This window comes from Notamacropus eugenii, chromosome 6, assembly GCF_028372415.1.
Source record: "Notamacropus eugenii isolate mMacEug1 chromosome 6, mMacEug1.pri_v2, whole genome shotgun sequence".
Taxonomy (NCBI): Eukaryota; Metazoa; Chordata; class Mammalia; order Diprotodontia; family Macropodidae; genus Notamacropus; species Notamacropus eugenii.
Window position 1 is genome coordinate 210,101,452 of NC_092877.1, and position 13,242 is coordinate 210,114,693.

Consider the following 13,242-nt stretch of genomic DNA (forward strand, 5'->3'; position numbering starts at 1 on the left):
CTTCTTGCCTTACTTTGCCTATTTAATCCTTATTCATTCTTTAGGGTAAACATCTGCCACCCCTTCCTCAAAGACTTTCTCCATCAGTAATGAGTTTCCTCTTTATACTTCAGATGGCAATTTATTTTGAAACACTTCAATGTATTTATTGTGTAATTTTATTTATTACAGTTATATAAAACATTTTATATTATAACTGATTGTTTCATCTCCTTATGAAACTATTAAAAACAGGATGGTAGGGACTGTATCTTAGCTAAACTTTGTATTTACACTAGCAGCTAGAATCATGATCAGAACATATTAGTAGGTATGTCATAATAAAGCAACATTTATTGAATGGATATTGTATATGAATGCCTGAATACTGAATGAATGTTATTCCAGATTATTGGATAAATGAATGGAGTGTTGTATGTTACAGGGATAAGGACTGGTTTGGAGGAGGCACATCATTATCATCACTACTACTGCTGTTGCTGCTGCTACTACTACTACTTATTGTTATTAAACAAGTTCTAAAGCCTATTTCTATATATAGAAACCTAGATTTCTATATATAGAAACATAGAAATTTCTATTTCTATATCCTGACTAAAAAGAAACCATTAGAAACTTTGTCAGATATCTTGCTGAACTCCAGGTATGCTATTTCTACATAATTTTCATGAGTTGTTTGTTTGGTATCCCAGAAAATGATGTTACTTTGATACAAACTGTTCATAATGAATTCTTAGTGATCATTGCTTCCCTTTCTAGATGTTCATACACTGTCCCTTTAATAATACATTTTGCAGGGCATCAAAACTCATAAAATGCAACAGGATATAATGAGAAGACTTGTCCTCTTCTCTCCTCTTTTTTTTTGACCTTGCATCTGCAGTCCTAAAGTTCCCCCCCAGTTTCTTCCCAACTCTTCAGTCTAATAGTGACTTCACCAAAACAACCACAAGTAATTTAGTAATCTGAGAAGTAATTCACCTAATCCTGATGACTTGAATTCAGTGCAGGAAGTAAGGTGCTCTCTTACCATCTCTTCACCTATAGTGAGTTTTGATTCTCTGCTGTTCAATAATGTTTATCCTTACCAGCCCACAAATTATTCTTCTTAGTAGAGAAAAAAGAGATCAAATAAGAGGTGTATAGCTCTATCTACTCTTTATTGCTTCTTATCATCATCCTGTTCACTTCTATCAGTAGCTCCAGCCATCTTTGATCTTCTTGTCTTGAATATAGCTTAACTTGTAGTTCTTGACTTTAACTTTTAGTCAATTAGCTTTAGTGTTTATTTTCAACCTCAAATCTTTCTTAACTTGTATTCTTGGAACTATTGTTTCAGGATCATGATTTATTTTTCTAATCACATTCAGTTTTCTGCTCTTGATTCCATACGTATACTGTGAAAAATCTACAACTGGTCAACAAGTTCGTTGTGTATCTACATGTGTCTCTTCTCCCTTTTTTCTCATCAGAAAAACTTAGTTACATCATCAGACTTTCATGCGTGAGAGCATCCAGTTCCTCTTGGGTCAACTTCTTTTTTGAACTATACGTCTTCCTCAGGCACCAGTTCCTCATATGTAAAAAGTGGGATTTGGATGAGATTGAGGGCTCTTCCATCCAGAGATCCATGATCCTAGGATCTAGTCTACTCTTTCCATTTTCTCTTATATCAGAATGACAGTTACAGGGGTGAGGAAGGTGGAATTCTTTCATTGTATCAGAGGAGCATCTTCAGTTTACTTTCAAATACAATGACACGGGGAAAATAAACTGCAATATAGTCTTCTCACTTCCCATTGCCTTCCATTAAGTTGCTTTGTGACATTTTTTCTATGTCTTACTAGGACCAAGCAGTGTGGAGATAGAGCTGCCCTGGGATAGGAAGACCTGAGTTCAAGTCCCATCTCTGATTCATACTCCATGTGTGACAAGTCGCTTAACTTCCTAGGTTCCAGGCAATTCTCTAAGACTGACTATAAAAATTGATTATAAATAAATATATCAGTTCTCTGCAGGGTGGAGGAAATGTCCCCACACAGGAGTTTCTTATACTAATTCAAACTACAAGTCCAGTTCTCATCTCTCTCTTTCACTAGGTAGTGTTTTCAAATCATACTAATGAGAACATTGAATCTGTGCAACAATTTGCATAAAGAAAAATCACCCAGCTCCTGAAACTCTCGAAATGTATTTCAGTTGAACCTTAGCTTTGGGGATTATCAGGTAGGTGAGAATAAATAACACTGTTAATAATGGCAAAGATCATTGCCTCTCCCTTTCCAAATAGTATCTCACTGTCTGAACCTTTCATCTCTCAGGCAATGGTTCTCTTGCTAAATTCTGCCCCTGCTGCGGCTCCAGAGCACTTCAGGTTGGAACACCTTGTTCTGCAATTCACGGGGCTTTTGAACTATAGCTTTTAAATGGGATTGTTGAATTAGTAATTAATTTTGCCAGGTGTTAGAGCACAGGAAGGGGCTACCAGCCACAGATCCAGGTTAGCCTGTGTTCATTTCAACATTAGTGGATATTTATTAGCTAAAGATAAAAGCCCTAGCTTTCCCCTATACCTTTCAATTGAAGATGAAACACTTTGGAAGCAGTTAAAAACACAAACACACATAACAACAACAACAATGAACTTTAGAATAATGAATAAACGAAGGCTCCATGCACTTATGGATTCCCAGTGAGCAAAATTACTCTCCCAGGTACAAAACACTCATTACAAATTTAGTCCAGGGTTTGTGAGGACTAGATAAAAGGTATAATGATGAAACCCATAAAATATCAGTGACTACTACACCTCTGAAATCAAGGAAATCTTGGCTGAAAGGCAAATTGGGTAAAACCCACCAGCATTTAGCAGTATGTATTCAGATCAACCTTTTCTTAAAGCCAAAAGATGCTATTTTTTCACCACTGCTCTTAGACAACAATTACTCCTTAAAACTGAAGAACAGGTTTCTTAAGAAAAGGATAAGAGACAAAGAGCCTCTTGTTGAATACATTGTTCAATAATAAGATAATAAAATGTTTGAATGCTAGTGTCATTGAAGGCTGATAATAACATATCTTGTACTTCTATTTTTTTTATACAGGCCACATAAATTAAATTAAACGAGCTCTTCTTTGCTCAACAGCTTAAGAAACATTGTTAATAATAGCCCCCAAATCGCCTTCAATAGAACGACTAGACTCAAGGGCAGATGGGAATGAAGCTCTCCTTTTGGAAAAAGGGTGTTCATGCTGTGTGGAGCAAAATAATGGTGGAAATGAAAGGGGAAAAACCTATTCATGTTGGAAGCCATATGAAGAATGCAGAGAAAAAGAGAACAGTAAATAGTGCACAAATTGGGGGAAGGGGTCCACAGACAATATAGCATCCCTCTGAGATATCTAGTATATAGGGGAAGATACCTTTGAAGCCCCAAGGTCTGTATCATCCATAATTTTGACATGAGCGAGAGCACAATTAAGTCAAGCCTGGCCAAGACTACAAGTTAACAAACTATGTTTAAAAACATCTTCACTTCTCTTTGGTAAACACCGTGTCTACTAATATATATTGAGAAAATTAGTGTTTTCATGCAATGTTTTATGGTACATTACCTAAACTCAATGAGAAACTCACACTCTGTGTTCCATTGCGAACAGTGGATCACAATGTTTCACCACCAACTATGGGTGTCACAGCAATAATTTGACAGGCAATAAAAAGAGAATAAGCTCCCTGGTGTAATTTTTATACGCTATTCTCCACAGTCTCAGTCATTGAAGTGGAAGGAATGAAGATGTACAGTTTAACCAGTATGTTTACATGCATCTAAGTAGATATTTTTCTTTAAATACTAATTGAATTACACATATAAAATACTTAAGTTGCTGGAGGATCAGCCTGAAGGTGCTTTCAAACATGCAAAGAAGTTATTTTCACTAATATTAAAAGATACAACCAATATCTAAGCATCCTTGAAGAACAGTCCAACAACAGAAAATAGCCAGGTTGCTTTCTATTAATTTAATTTCTATGCTCATTGATAGAAGGCAAAATTTAGCTAGGATGCATTAGCTACAAAAGCAGGAACTTGATTTAAAAACAAAAATTCTCATCTCAAAATATTACACAATATATGTTCCAAGAAAGGAAAATGGGTTGCTCCATTATTCTGCTTGACACATGTGTGCATGAAGGTGTGTACATAGGCAGGAACAGACTTGACATAGGGCTGGACACCTAATAAGCGTGATTCTTAAATACCACTTAACTTACAATGAAAAAATTACTGGCATGATAAAAAATCAGAAGACATGGGGTCTGGTTTGTTATAGATGAACTGAGACACCTTTAGTAAATCATTACCTCCTACCTACTATAATTCCTCTGGCAAATAATTCTCCTAATGACCTTCCTGCCTTTCTTTTTCTCAGTCAAGACGGAGATAGTATACATGAGTACATGTGAATGCATTTGTAAAAATCTTTGAATAAAAAAGAGGATTTTTTTTAAAAAGTATGCTTGGTTCTGATCCATTGATTACTCCATGGGTTTGTTCTCAGACCTGAAATTTTTCTTGCTTTTAGAGCAGGAGTTCCCAATCTTTTTAAGTGTGTCATGGACTGCTCTGGCAGTCTTGTAAAGCCTAGAGACTCCTCAGATAATGTTTGTGTTTATATTCATAATTAAAGGAAATGCTAAATTTTAGTTAGTAAAATGGGTTAGTAAAAATAAAGGTTTGTTTTTTTTCTCATTGAAACTCACAAGCCCCATGAGATGTATCCTTGGACCACACAGGTTAAGAGTCTCTCCAATCAGTTTTCTTCACTCCATTCTCAATGTCAGTACCCTAGTTCAGGTTCATGTTAACTATTGTATTAGCCTTCTCACTTGCTTCCGTGCCCCTAGTCAGTCTTCCCTTTAAACCATCCCATATGTCATTGTCAGGTTGATCTTTGGAAAGCACAGCACTTAACACTTATAATGGCATCATCTTGCTAAGAAAAAAAAAGACCCATTAAACTTCAAAGACTCAAGGTCCAATATTGCCTAGTATATAAAGTTCCAATTTATTCATCTGACATTTAAGGTACTCCATGATGTGGATGCTTTCTAGGCAACTGATGGTGGTGGTACTGTGGATAGAGTACAGGATCTGGAGTCAGAAAAGACCTAAGTTCAGATCTGACCTCAGACACTTAATAATTATGTGATTCTTGACAAGTTACCTATCCTCTGTTTACCTCAGTTTCCTCACCTGTAAAATGGGGATAATCATTGAACCTACCTTGCAGAGTTGTTGTGAGGATCAAGTAAGAGATTATTTGTAAAAAAACAAAAAACAAAAAAACAAAAAAAAACCCACTTAGTATCTGGCTTATAATAGACACTATATAAATGTTTATTCCTTTCCCTTCCCCCACCCCTTATTTCTTACAGATTATTTCTATGTACCTTATGCTCCAGGACAAGTGGTCTTCCAGCCCTTCCCCAAATACACTTGGTAATGACTTTGCTCATGCCGTTCACTTTGTCAAGAATCACCTGCTCCCTTAGCTTTGCTTGACCAATTCCTGTTCTTTAACACTAAAAGTCATTGCTTCCTATGACCTTCGTAAATCTCCCCAACTAAAAGAAGTTCTTTCTCCTCTGGACCACCCTACCACAGTGATCCACCCTAGTTGCACTTTTAAACTATATCCTGCATTATAGTTTTATATATGCATGTCTTATTAGCCTCAAGGTGGCAGAGATTATCTTAGTACAATGACATACTTCTCTATATATCAAATATCCCAGTACCTTGCATATAGTAGAAGTTCAGTAAGTATTTGTTGAATGAATAGAGGCAGTATGGCCTAACAGATACAATTCTGGACTTGGAGATGGGAATACCCAGGTTCCAAACACACTTCTGATACTTAATAGCTGTGTGACTATTGTCACACAACTCTGGGTCTCAGTCAATTCTTTAAGATTCTAAGCTATAGAGGAGCAGGCAGGTGACACACTGGATAGAGTGCCAGGGCTAAAGTTAAGAAGACCCTTTTTCCTGAATTCAAATCTAGCCTGGAAATAATGCCACTAACACAGCTTATAAAGTAACATATACTTGGAAAAAAGTAAGCCACTCAGTGATATAGAAATTGTGAAAGCATATATTGTCAAAGTTGTAGGATGCGTTTGGGAGAAACTATACATCCAACTGAAGAGCAGTAGAAAGTCTGAAACTGTCTTAGCAGTGTCTAAAGGACTCAAGCTTTTAGTGCAGCAATGTCCAAGGGAGACTATAAGGTCATTGCAGAGTAGGGTAGCTGGACTGGACATATGATATTAGCAGAATACATCCATAACTCTGCATTGTCTGCATTGCTTGCTATTTCTCCTCATAGGTGTGCTGACCACACACATTCCTTATATGTATGTGTCTCCAAGTGTGTTCCCTATGTAAATGCTTTTTACCACTGATGTGGTATCTGTGGTATTTAACAACTGGTCTAGCTGTTCTGGAAGGCAATTTGGAACTAGGTACAAAAAGTTTTTAAATTGTGCAAACCTATTGGCCCAGAAAGACCATTATAGTATTAGGTTTATCCTCCAAAGAAATCAAAGAAATAGGAAAAGGACCCATATGTACAAAAAAATTTTATAGTAGCTCTTTTTGTGGAAGCAAAGAATGGAAAAAAAAGGGACTACACATCAACTAGAAGTAGCTGAACAAGTGTCTGAATGTGATGGAATACTAATGTGCTGTAAGAAATGAGCAGAATGGTTTCAGAAAAGACTATGAAGTTTTACATGAACTGATGTAAAGTGAAGTGAACAGAACCAGGAGAACAACTTATATAATAACAACAATAAAGACAATCAGCTCTGAAAGACAAGAATATATCAGGCTGTAGGTGTGTTTGTCCTTCATTTTCAAAGAGGACCATGATATCAGGGAAATGATGACATGACTTGCAGTTGACTTCAAGTAAGGGAGGACTGTGCAAGGTTACCAGCCTCACTTTCTGCTCCAGAGCCATCTGGGTCCAGTGGCCAGAAATTTTTTGATCACTGGAGATGGCTTTAATGTTAATGAGATCCTCCTCACCTGTTAATAGACCTCAAGTACCTTTTGTTAATTTTCTAATGAGGCACTGGTTCTCAAGGGTTGTGATGCCCTTTGGCTCTGAAAAGCATATAAATACTCTGAGGTGAGGTTTTACTTTGGGCCTTACTCACTGGAAGAGTTTGTTTAGTCAGATGAGATTCTGGGCAGCACTAAGGAGCCCCTCAGCTTTGAAAACCCAGAAGTTGGTGCCTCTCTCTGGTAACTGTGTATGTATGGTCAGACAGTTGGATCTGTCTGTTAATCTGTGATGTACGTATTGCTTACAATCAAACAGTTGGAAGCCCTGTCTGTTGGTTGATCTTTGTTTCTCTGTTTATATTTTCTCTGAAGTTCAGGGTGCTGACTTTTCCCCCTGAACTAAGTGAATGATACATGTGCTTGATTAAAGTGATTGTTGACCTCTCAAAAGTTGCTTTCCTTTTAGAAAAGCAAATCAGGCCTTCTGTGTATGTCAGGGTCTTTGCTGAAACAATGACCCAGGATGCAATAGGAGACCCTGGCATTTTAGGCTAAGGCCTTTTCAGGTACTCACTTAGAGTGAGATAATGTCTATTCAGTGAATAGACCCCTTTAAGAAGTGAGTCAGGAGATGGCCCCTTTAATTAGAAAAAAAAGAAAAATCAAGCTGGGAGGGAAAGACACTCAGAGTTGCTGTTTCGAAGAGAAACAGTTACCACTGACCAAGAATTGATCAACTCAATGACTAATCACAGTTCCAAAGGACACATGATGAAACATTCAATCCACCTCCAAATAGAAAAGTGATGGACTCAGAGTACAGATTGAAGAATAGTTTCTTTTCTCTTCCTTCCTCCCTTCCTCCTTCCTTTTTTTCCTTCCTTCCTTCTTTCCTTCTCCTTCCTTTCTTCCTTCTTTACTTTCTTCCTCAGATAATTCAGGAATTCATTTACATGACTATACATATTTGTAAAGAACTCTGTTTTGCTTGCTAACAACATGGGTAAAGTAAGGAGAAGGGGAAGGAAGAGGATTTGAAACATAAAATAAAATCTAATTGAAAGAAAACCACTTTAATATATCTTTATGGAAAGGGTATACCTCAGGTTTAAGAAGAAAATGCTTTATAAATATTTTCTTTAAAAAGCATTTCATTAAATTATTTTGGACTAAGTTTTCTGCATGACCACCCTTTACCAAAACACACTGGTAGGCTAATGAACTTTTTTTTTTTTAGGGTATATGTACCTTTAGCATACCTTGATCTTGGAGAAGCCATTCCAGGGAAGCAATTCTGAAAATTGGTGGGAAAGGTTCAAGGAGATAGATTAGGTCTGGATTTGTGTTTCATTTGCGTAGAGATGATAATGAAACTCATGGGAGTAGATGAGATCACCAAATGAGAAAGCATGGAGTAAGAATAGAAGAGGCTTAATAGCGAGTTTTGAGGGAGAACTATTCTTAAAGGGGCTGGGACAGATGATATTCTAGCAATAAAGATGGAGCTCAATAACCAAAAACAAGGATAGATGGATCTAGGAAACTGGTAGGTAATTAGGAGAGATATAGGATAATAGTTTTGGGGAATGATAAGGTCGGGTAGAGGTTTTGTTGTGTTTTGATTTTTTTCCTAGATGGAATATGTGTTCCTTGAGAACAAGGTAAATTTCAAATTTTTTGTTTTCACATTCTTAGCACCTTGCATACTTTCTGAGTTCATTGTAATGGTGATGCTACTGTTCAGTGATATTAAGGCATTTAAGGTAGGGTATAAAGATAGATCATGGAAGAATGGATAATAAGCATATCTGCAAAGGAAACAGAGGAAGCATAGACTGCAGAGTAAGAATCTAAATTTCTTGGGGGGGGCGGAGCCAAGATGGCGGAGTAGAAAGACGCACATACACATAGCTCCGAACCTACAACCCACAGAATGGCTACAGGGGAGTAACTCATGGCGAATTCTGCACCCAGAGGCCACGGAATATTGGAGCGAGGGAGATTTCTGTTCCGGAGGGACCTGCAAACCTCTCGCGGGAGGTCCTTCGCGCTGCGGACTGGGCGCCAGGACTGGGAGCTGAGGGCAGCCCTGCCGCGGCCGCGGCACCGAGAGGAAAAGATCCGAGCGGGCTTGGGGGACGGGATCTCCAGCGGCCACACGGGTCCCTCCGCCCACAGAGGGACCTGCAAACCTCTCACAAAAGGTCCGTCGCGCTGTAGATGCGGAGCCCAGCCCAGCCCAGACCTGCTGCGGCCACGGCACCAAGAGAAACAGACCCGAGCAGGCTTCAGGGACTGGATCTCCAGCGGCGGCACAAGTCCCTCTGCCCACAGGTGACAGGGGTCGGTGAGAGAGTCTCTTTGGTGGGTCGAGAGGGGAGTGGGGTGCCCTCATGATTTGGGCCCCCCCGGGAGGTAGAAGCTGAGAGGCGGCTGCAGAACGGGGCTCCCCAAGTGGGCGGGAGCCTGGATCCATTGTTGAAGGTCTGTACATAAACCCCCTGAGGGAACTGAGCCTGAGAGGCAGCCCTGCCCCAACCTGACCACCTGAACTTAATCTCATACTGAATAGCAGCCCTGCCCCTGCCAAAAGCCCTAAGGCTGGAAGCAGCATTTGAATCTCAGTCCCCAAACACTGGCTGGGAGGATCAGGAGGCGAGGTGGGTATGAGGAAAATATTCAGAGGTCAAGTCACTGGCTGGGAAAATGCCCAGAAAAGGGAAAAGAAATAAGACTATTGAAGGCTACTTTCTTGGAGAACAGGCATTTCCTCCCTTCCTTTCTGATGAGGAAGAACAATGCTTACCATCAGGCAAAGACATAGAAATCAAGGCTTCTGTGTCCCAGCCCACCCAATGGGCTCAGGCCATGGAAGAGCTCAAAAAGAATTTTGAAAATCAAGTTAGAGAGGTGGAGGAAAAACTGGGAAGAGAAATGAGAGAGATGAAAGAAAAGCATAAAAAGCAGATCAGCTCCCTGCTAAAGGAGACCCAAAAAAATGTTGAAGAAATTAACACCTTGAAAACTAGCCTAACTCAATTGGCAAAAGAGGCTCAAAAAACCAATGAGGAGAAGAATGCTTTCAAAAGCAGAATTAGCCAAATGGAAAAGGAGATTCAAAAGCTCACTGAAGAAAATAGTTCTTTCAAAACTAGAATGGCACAGATGGAGGCTAAGGACTTTGAGAGAAAGCATGATATCACCGAACAAAGAGAGAAGAATAGAAAAATGGAAGATAAGGTGAAATATCTCATTGGAAAAACAACTGACCTGGAAAATAGATTCAGGAGAGACAATTTAAAAATTTTGGGACTACCTGAAAGCCATGATCAAAAGAAGAGCCTAGACATCATCTTCCAGGAAATTATCAAGGAAAACTGCCCTGAGATTCTAGAACCAGAGGGCAAAATAAATATACAAGGAATCCACAGAACACCGCCTGAAAGAGATCCAAAAAGAGAAACTCCTAGGAACATTGTGGCCAAATTCCAGAGTTCCCAGGTCAAGGAGAAAATATTGCAAGCAGCTAGAAAGAAACAATTCAAGTATTGTGGAAATACAATCAGGATAACACAAGATCTAGCAGCCTCTACATTAAGGGATCGAAGGGCATGGAATAGGATATTTCAGAAGTCAAAGGAACTAGGACTAAAACCAAGAATCACCTACCCAGCAAAACTGAGTATAATACTTCAGGGGAAAAAATGGTCTTTCAATGAAATAGAGGATTTTCAAATTTTCTTGATGAAAAGACCAGAGCTGAAAAGAATATTTGACTTTCAAACACAAGAATGAAGAGAACCATGAAAAGGTGAACAGCAAAGAGAAGTCATAAGGGACTTACTAAAGTTGAACTGTTTACATTCCTACATGGAAAGACAATATTTGTAACTCTTGAAACATTTCAGTATCTGGGTACTGGGTGGGAGTACACACACACACACATGCACACACGCACACATACATAGAGACAGAGTGCACAAAGTGAATTGAAGAGGATGGGATCATATCTTAAAAAAAAAATGAAATCAAGCAGTGAGAGAGAAATATATTGGGAGGAGAAAGGGAGAAATTGAATGGGGGAAATTATCTCTCATAAAAGAGGCAAGCAAAAGACTCATTAGTGGAGGGATAAAGAGGGGAGGTGAGAGAAAAACATGAAGTCTACTCTCATCACATTCCACTAAAGGAAAGAATAAAATGCACACTCATTTTGGTAGGAAAACCTATCTCACAAGACAGGAAAGTGGGGGACAAGGGGACAAGCAGGGTGGGGGGGATGACAGAAGGGAGGGCATGGGGAGGAGAATGCAATTCAAGGTCAACACTCATGGGGAGGGATAGGATCAAAAGAGAATAGAAGTAATGGGGGACAGGATAGGATGGAGGGAAATATAGTTAGTCTTATACAACACAACTATTACGGAAGTCATTTGCAAAACTACACAGATTTGGCCTATATTGAATTGCTTGCCTTCCAAAGGGAAGGGGTGGAGAGGGAGGGAGGTAAAGAAGTTGGAACTCAAAGTGTTAGGATCAACTGTCGAGTAATGTTCTTGCCACTAGGAAATAAGAAATACAGGTAAAGGGGTATAGAAAGCTATCTGGCCCTACAGGACAAAAGAGAAGACGGAGACAAGGGCAGAGAGGGATGATAGAAGAGAGAGTAGATTGGTCACAGGGGCAATTAGAATGCTTGGGTTTGGGGGGGGGAGGGGATAAAAGGGGAGAAAATTTGTAACCCAAAATTTTGTGAAAATGAATGTTAAAAGTTAAATAAAAAAAAAAAGAATCTAAATTTCTTGAGAAAGTGGTCTAGAAAGAAGTTGTATTTGTCCTTCATTTTCAAAGAGGACCATGACATCAGGGAATGATGACATGACTTGCAGTTGACTGATTTGAGTGAAGGAGGGCTGTGCAAGGTCATCAGCCTCACTTTCTCCTCCAGAACCATCTGGGTCCAACAGCCAGATATTCATCAGGATGAGTAGATATGGCCCAGGATGCAATGGGATACCCTGGTCCTTTTAACTTAAGATCTTTCCAGGTACTCACTTAGAGTGAAGTAATGCCCATTCTGTAAATAGGCTCTTTAAGAAGTGAGTCAAGGGATGGCCCCTTGAATTAGAAAGAGGGGAAGACCCTCAGGATTGCGGTTCCAAAGAGAAAGTTACCATTCATATTCACTCTAAGCCAGGAGGATCCAAAATACAGTCATAAAGTGGAGCTTGGGCAGGAACCTTTTATGGTCCAATCTAAAGGAAGGAAGGAAGAAAGGAAGGAAGGAAGGAAGGAAGGAAGGAAGGAAGGAAGGAAGGAAGGAAGGAAGGAAGGAAGGAAGGAAGGAAGGAAGGAAGGATGGAAGGAAGGAAGGAAGGAAGGAAGGAGATAATAGCAATAATGATGGAGACAGACTGATATGAATGAATAACATGAACTTCAAAGAGAAGTGGTTCCTGAATTAGAGTTGTAGGGAGAAAGTCTGGAGGTGGTAGTGAGGACAAAGGAGTATGCCTACTACCACAGGCTTGTTGGTACAGGATTTCCAACTAGCCCTCTTAGAGAAAATGTGTTCTTACAACATACTTTTAAGTGTATCTGCATTAACATTTTTTCCATCACTTTCCTGTTTAATCAACAACAACAAAAAATCAGACCCTAATTTGTAGCATTTGCCAATTTCTGCAGTATAAATTTTCACTCTGAAGATATAACAATCAGCTCAACTTCCAACTGACTACATTGTACCACTATCTCTCTTTGCTCCTAGCTCAGTGAATTAGGGAACATAAGGCAAGAAGAACGAGGGGAGAGCAGCCAGAGACATGGCATAATCCAAAAAAAAAAGAGGCAATTTTATGGGAAGATGAAAGGATGGAATATTGCTGGACAGTGCTGGTAGAGAAATTCTTCTCATCAGTAGTTCTCTACATCAGTACTAAAAAACATGCAGGGTACACTGGAGGCTCATAGCATACCTGAGTGCTGCCAAAACCAGATTTAAATATAATTGTGAAATATTTAGTAAGGTAAAAAAAGTAAGTAAAACTTAGATAATCTTTATAAGTGTTTTTTTAAGTCAACATGTGACCTGCAATGATCCTTATGTTGTGGCTGTGGTTTTGTCTGGCGTTCTCAAAGAAACCCATGTCATCAGGAAGATGAT